This window comes from Phocoena phocoena, chromosome 6 (assembly GCF_963924675.1).
Source record: "Phocoena phocoena chromosome 6, mPhoPho1.1, whole genome shotgun sequence".
Taxonomy (NCBI): Eukaryota; Metazoa; Chordata; class Mammalia; order Artiodactyla; family Phocoenidae; genus Phocoena; species Phocoena phocoena.
This window is the reverse complement of record NC_089224.1, coordinates 38,687,837-38,695,619: the sequence shown is the minus strand read 5'-3', so window position 1 is coordinate 38,695,619 and position 7,783 is coordinate 38,687,837. Positions and strand designations below refer to the sequence as shown.

At 38.4% G+C, this 7,783-nt stretch overlaps 1 non-coding gene across 1 annotated transcript; it reads left to right on the top strand.

Annotated features, from left to right (window-relative positions):
• Positions 1–3,118: 3,118 nt before the first annotated feature.
• On the top strand, positions 3,119–3,223 carry LOC136125266 (U6 spliceosomal RNA). The gene has a single exon (XR_010656031.1). It is a non-coding gene; the product is annotated as a U6 spliceosomal RNA (small nuclear RNA).
• Positions 3,224–7,783: the final 4,560 nt, after the last annotated feature.

Here is a 7,783-nt window from a genome sequence, read left to right as displayed (position 1 = left end):
TCTTCTCTGTTCATTTCTCCTTCCTTTTGTTTCTTCCCCTGTGGTTTGATTTGTTTTTCTTTAGTAGTATGCTTGTACTCCTTTCTTTTCTTTGTTTTTAATGTATGTATTATAGATTTCTGTGGTGACCATGGGATTAATGTATGTTGATCTATATATATATCTACTTGTTTTAAACTGGTATTCATTTCAGTTCAAACACATTCTAAAATATCTACTTATTTTACTCCCCTCCCTCATATTTTGTGTTTTTGATGTTATATTTTACATATTCATGTTCAACAATTAACTGTTTAGTGTACCTATAGTTGCTTTTACAATTTTTTGTTATTAATCTTCATAGTGGCTTAAATGGTTGATCCTTAGTCCTTACTATATATTTGCCTTTTCTAATGGGATTTTCCTGTTTCTATAGATTCTTACTTCTTTTCCACTTAGCAAAGACCCTTCAACATTCCTTTGAGGGTGGATTTAGTATTGATGAACTCTTTTAGTTTTTGCTTATCTGAGAAGTTCTTTACCTCTCCTTCTATTCCAAATGATAATCTTTCTGGGTAGAGTATCCTAGGTTGCAGGTTTTTTCCTTTTAGCACTTTAAATATATCATGCCACTCCCTTCTGGCCTGCAGTGTTTCTATAGAAAACTCAGCTGATAGCCTTATGGGAGTTCCCTTGTAACTGACTGTTTTTCTCTTGCTGTCTTTAGAATCCTGGCTTTACCTGTAACTTTTGCCATTTTAATTACATGTCGTGGTGTGGGTCTGTTTGGGTTCATCTTGTTTGGGACGCTCTGTGCTTCCTGTACCTGGATATCTGTTTCCTTCTTCAGATTTGGGAAGTTTTCAGCCATAATTTCCTCAAATACATCTTCAATCCCCTCTTTTCTCTCTTCTCCTTCTGGAGCCCCCATAACAGGAATGTTGGTATGCTGAATGTTATCTTAGAGATCTCTTAAACTGTTTTCAGTTTTTAATTTGTTTTTCTTTTTGCTGTTCTGATTGGGTGATTTCCATTATTTATCTTCCAGAGTATTTATGCATTCTTCTGTGTCACTTAGTCTGATATTCATTTCTTCCAGTGTGTTTTTAACTTCAGCTATTGAATTCTTCATTTCTGATTGAGTCTTTTTTATATTTCCTAGTTCGTTAATAAACTTTTCACTGTGTACCACTATTCTTTGCCCTAATTCAGACAACATTCTTATTATTACTGCTTTGAGTACTTTATCTCATAAATTGTTTATTTCTGTTTAATTGCTTTTTCAGGGGTTTTATCTTGCTCTTTCAATTGAGAGTAGTTCCTGTGTGATCATCTTACTTAACTTTCTCTGCCTCTATGAATTTATGTGAAACAGTTACCTACTGTGTTCTTGAAGGGGTGTTATTATGTGGAAGTGTCCCTATACAGACTGCATGTGCCCAGTGCCTTTGGTGGCAGAGCTGAAACTGACATGGACACAAGTCATGTCTTTCCTCAAGGTGAGCTGGCAGCTATCACTTTGATGGAGGTGGGGCTGAAGATGGAAAGTCTAAGGCTAGAATGAGTGTGAGGCGGGGCTTCCCCTCCGCCCAGTGGCCATCACAACCCTATGGGGGGAAGGTCTGATCTCAAGTTGCTGGAGTGGAAGCCCTGAGGGTCTGGCCTGAGCTGCTTCTGTTACCTTTAAGTATGTGTTTTCCCCTCTCTCTGCACCAAGACTTTTGCCCCTGAGTGGGGAAGTACTGAAGCAAGTGGGGCTTGTGAGGGCTCTGGGCTCACGTCAGCTGCAGACAGAAGTCTTAGCTGTCTCTGAAGTGCTGCCTATGTAGGTACCCCCAGTTGATTCCCTTGTTCCATTCATACACAGTCTCGGGTTCAAGTCTCCTTTGTCCCCCACAGACGATCACTGCCCCGAGTCTCTGGCGCCACTACCCTGCTGGGCAGGCAGGACCCAAGTGGACTCTCAGTGTGTTACGGGGTGTAATCTGTGGTGGAGCAGCCACCATAAGAAATCTGATGCTCTGCTTGAGTAAGTGCCAATGATGGCTGCGGCCAATCCACCCAGGCTCCTCCACAGGACCATGTTGCCTCTTAGTTCCTCCCATAGTCGAGTCTTCTCCACGGTCATGGCCACCCTGGCTCCAGGGCTGTGCTGTGATGTGGAGCGAGCAGGGCTGGAGTGTTTGTTCAGGTCACGCTGAGGCACACAGAGAGGTGGTCCTGTGAAACTGGCAGCTGCTAGAACAGATCTCTCTCCACCCTGACTTGGAAGCAAATCAGCATGTGCGTTTTTCATGATCAGATTCCAGAATTCACATAGCCCTCCTGTTAGTCCTCCAACCAGTCAGGTCTTCCCCCATATAAGACCCCAGGACAGGGGCACCCAATCTGTGGCTGTCACTGCTCACTCCTAAAAGGGGGATGTCTGCCTGTGAATCTTCCTTTTTCCTCCCCTTCTCCTCCCAGATGCACAGGTGCCAAACTGATCACTTTTCTTCCCTTCCTACCAGATTACGTGTGCATATTTCTTAAAGCCCTGGTTGTACAGGAGTCCTTCTACCAATTTCAAGCTAGTTAAAATTGTTCCACGTGTAGATTATTTCTGATGTGTTTGTTGGGGGAGACATGCTCCATATCCTCTTACTCTGCCATCTTCGATCTCTCCCTATTTACAGTTTTTCTAACAATTCTTTTTAAATGATATATTTTGGAGAAATTGATAACACTAGAAATATTAAAGGGATACATATCCTGAGTACTAGAATAATAGCCTTCTATTTACTACTTCAAACTATACACCTAAAATATCAGTTGATTTATGCTCTTAATGATTCTGACTTAGATATGATTAAAGAGGTTGGAAGCTATGGTTTTGATGAAAATTATTGCTTTCCTAAAATGGTAAGTCAAAAGTTAATTCCTAATTGCCTCTTAGGAAAGACCTTTCATTATTCTTCTGAGTACTATTAATGGCTTCTAAAATCCTACACTCTTAAAGTGATTATAATCATGAACCCTGGAGCCATACTGCATCAGTTTAAAGCTCTGTGCCTCCACTCAAGACCTGAGCTGATGTCACTCTACAATCAAGAAAACTTGGGAAAGTTACTTCAGTTCCTTATACATAAAATGTAGATAAGTGCTCGCTTCAGCAGTACATATAGTAAAAATTGGAATGATATAGAGATAAACATGGCCCCTGCACAAGGATGACACACAAATTTGTGAAGCATTCCATATTTTTCTAGAAGGAATCAACAGCAGAATAACTAAGGCAGAAGAACAGGTAAGTGACCTGGAAGATAAAATAGTGGAAATAACTGCCACAGAGCAGAATAAAGAAAAAAGAATGAAAAGAATTAAGGACACACTCAGAGACTTCTGGGAAAACATTAAACACACCAACATTCGAATTATAGGGGTCCCAGAAGAAGAGAAAAATAAAGGGATTGAGAAAATATTTGAAGAGATTATAGTTGAAAACTTCCCTAACGTGGGAAAGAAAACAGTCAGTCAAGTCCAGGAAGCACAGAGAGTCCCATACAGGATAAATCCAAGGAGAAACATGCCAAGATACATATTAGTCAAACTATCAAAAATTAAATACAAAGAAAAAATATTAAAAGCAGCAAGGAAAAAACAACAAATAACATACAAGGGAATACCCATAAGGTTAATTGCTAATCTTTCAGCAGAAACTCTAAAAGCCTTGGAAGGGAGTGGCAGGACATATTTAAAGTGATGAAAGGAAAAAAACTACAACCAAGATTACTCTACCCAGCAAGGATGTTATACAGATTCGATGGAGAAAATAAAACCTTTACAAACAAGCAAAAGCTAAGAGAATTCAGCACCACCAAACCAGCTTTACAATAATCGCTAAAGGAACTTCTCAAGGCAGGAAACACAAGAGAAGGGAAAGACCTACAATAACAAACCCAAAACAATTAAGAAAACGGTAATAGGAACACAGATATCGATAACTACCTTAAATGTAAATGGATTAAATGCTCCAACCAAAAGACACAGACTGGCTGAATGGATACAAAAGCAATATCTGTATATATGCTGTCTACAAGAGACCCACTTCAGACCTAGGGACACATACAGACTGAAAGTAAGGGGATGGAAAAAGGTATTCCATGTAAATGGAAATTGAAAGAAGGCTGGAGTATCAATTCTCATATCAGACAAAATAGACCTTAAAATAAAGACGATTACAAGAGACAAAGAAGGACACTACATATGATCAAGGGATCGAACCAAGAAGAAGTATAACAATTGTAAATATTTATGCACCCAACATAGGAGAACCTCCATACATAAGGCAAATACTAACAGCCATAAAAGGGGAAATCGACAGTAACACAATCATAGTAGGGGACTTTAACAACCCAATTTAACCAATGGATAGATCATCCGAAATGAAAATAAATAAGGAAACACAAGCTTTAAATGACACATTAAACAAGATGGACTTAATTGATATTTATAGGACATTCTATCCAAAAACAACAGAACACATTTTCTCCTCAAATGCTCATGGAACATTCTCCAGAGTGTTCTCCATTTGTGACCCCATATCTTGGGTCACAAATCAAACCTTGGTAAATTTAAGAAAATTGAAATCGTATCCAGTATATTTTCTGACCACAAAACTCTGAGACTAGATAACAATGACAGGAAAAAAAAAACTAAAATATACAAACACATGGAAGCTAAACAATACACTACTAAATAACCAAGAGATCACTGAAGAAATCAAAGAGGAAATCAAAAAAAAATGACAATGAAAACACGATGACCCAAAACCTATGGATGCAGCGAAAACAGTTCCAAGAGGGAAGGTTATAGCAATACAAACCTACATTAAGAAACAAGAAAAAGCTCAAATAAACAACCTAAACTTCCAGCCAAAGCAATTGAAGAAAGAAGAACAAAAAACCCCGAAGTTAGCAGAAGGAAAGTAATCATAAATATCAGATCAGAAATAAATGAAAAAGAAATGAAGGAAACAATAGCAAAGATCAATAAAATTAAAATCCGGTTCTTTGAGAAGATAAACAAAACTGATAAACCATTAGACCGTAAACTCATCAAGAAAAAAAGGGAAAAGACTCAAACCAACACAATTAAAAATGAAAAAGGAGAAATAACAACTGACACTGCAGAAATACAAAAGATCATAAGAGATTAATACGAGCAAATATATGACAATAAAATGGACAACCTGGAAGAAATGGACAAATTCTTAGAAAAGTAAAACCTTCTGACTGAACCAGGAAGAAAGAAAAAATATAAACAGACCAATCATAAGCACTGAAATTGAGACTGTGATTAAAAATCTTCCAACAAACAAAGGCCCAGGACCACATGGCTTCACAGAAGAATTCTAACATTTAGAGAAGAGCTAACATCTATCCTTCTCAAACACTTCAAAATATACTAGAGGGAGGAACACTCCCAAACTCATTCTATGAAGCCACCATCACCCTGATACCAAAACTAGACAAAGATGTCACAAAAAAGAAAACTACAGGCCAATATCACTGATGAACATAGATGCCAAAATCCTCCACAAAATACTAGCAAACAGGGGCTTCCCTGGTGGTGCAGTGGTGGAGAGTCCGCCTGCCGATGCAGGGGACGCGGATTCGTGCCCCAGTCCGGGAGGATCCCATGTGCCGCGGGGCGGCTGGGCCCGTGGGCCATGGCCGCTGGGCCTGCGCATCCGGAGCCTGTTGTTCCACAACGGTAGAGGCCACAACAGTGAGAGGCCCGCGTACCGCAAAAAAAAGAAAAAATACTAGCAAACAGAATTCAACAGCACATAAAAAGGATCATACACCATGATCATGTGGGGTTTATCACAGGAATACAACGATTCCCCAATATACGCAAATCAATCAATGTGAAACACCATATTGGCAAACTGAAGGATAAAAACCATATAATCTCAACAGATGCAGAAAAAGCTTTCAACAAAATTCAACACCCATTGATGATAAATACCCTCCAGAAAGTAGGCACAGAGGGAACCTACCTCAACATAATAAGGCCACATATGACAAACCCACAGCCAATATCGTTCTCAATGGTGTAAAACTGAAAGCATTTCCACTAAGATCAGGAACAAGACAAGGTTTCCCACTCTCACCACTATTACTCAACATTGTTTTGGAAGTTTTAGCCCCAGCAATCAGAGAAGAAAAAGAAATAAAAGGAATACAAATTGGAAAAGAAGAAGTAAAACTGTCACTGTTTGCAGATGACATGATACTATACATAGAGAATCCTAAAGAGACAACCAGAAAACTACTAGAGCTAATCAATGAATTTGGTAAAGTAGCAGGATACAAAATTAATGCACAGAAATGTCTTGAATTCTTATACACTAATGATGAAAAATCTGAAAGAGAAATTAAGGAAACACTCACATTTACCATTGCAACAAAAAGTATAAAATCCCTGGAAATAAACCTACCTAGGGGAGAAAAGACCTGTATGCAGAAAACTGTAAGACACTGATGAAAGAAATTAAAGACCATACAAACAGATGGAGAGATACAGCATGTTCTTGATTGGAAGAATCAACATTGTGAAAATGACTATACTACCCAAAGCAATCTATAAAATTAAGTGAATTCCCTATTAAGCTACCAATGCATTTTTCACAGAACTAGAACAAAAATTTCACAATTTGTATGGTAACACAAAACACCTCGAACAGCCAAAGCAATCTTGAGAAAGAAAAATGGAGCTGGAGGAATCAGCCTCCCTGACTTCAGACTATACTACAAAGCTATAGCAATCAAGACAATATGGTACTGGCACAAAAACAGAAATATACATCAATGGAACAGGATACAAAGCCCAGAGATAAACCCATGTACATAGTATCACCTTATCTTTGATAAAGTAGGCAAGAGAATACAATGGAGAAAAGACAGCATCTTCAATAAGTGGTACTTGGAAAACTGGACAACTACATGTAAAAGAATGAAATTAGAAGACTCCCTAACACAATATACAAAAATAAACTCAAAATGGATTAAAGACCTAAATGTAAGGGCAGACACTATAAAACTCTTAGAGGAAAACATAGGCAGAACACTCTGTGACATAAATCAAAGCAAGATCCTTTTTGACTCACCTCTTAGAGAAATGGAAATAAAAACAAAAATAAACAAATGGGACCTAATGAAACTTAAAAGCTTTTGCACAGCAAAGAAAACCGTAAACAAGAGGAAAGGACAGCCCTCAGAATGGGAGAAAATATTTGCAAATGAAGCAACTGACAAAGGATTAAACTCTAAAATTTACAAGCAATTCATGCAGCTCAGTATCAAAAAAACAAGCAACCCAATCCAAAAATGGGCAGAAGACCTAAATAGACATTTCTCCAAATATGATATACAGATTGCCAACAAACACATGAAAGGATGCTCCACATCACTAATCATTAGAGAAATGCAAATCAAAACTCCAGTGAGGTATCACCTCACACCACTCAGAATGGCCATCATCAAAAAAATCTACAAACAATAAATGCTGGAGAGGGTGTGGAGAAAAGGGAACCCTCTTGCACTGTTAGTGGGAATGTAAATTGATACAGCCACTATGGAGAACAGTATGGAGGTTCCTTTAAAAACTAAAAATAGAACTACCATACAACCCAGCAATCCCAGTACTGGGCATATATCCTGAGAAAACCATAATTCAAAAGGAGTCATGTACCACAATGTTCACTGCAGCTCTATTTACAATAGCCAGGACATGGAAGCAACCTAAGTGTCCATCATCA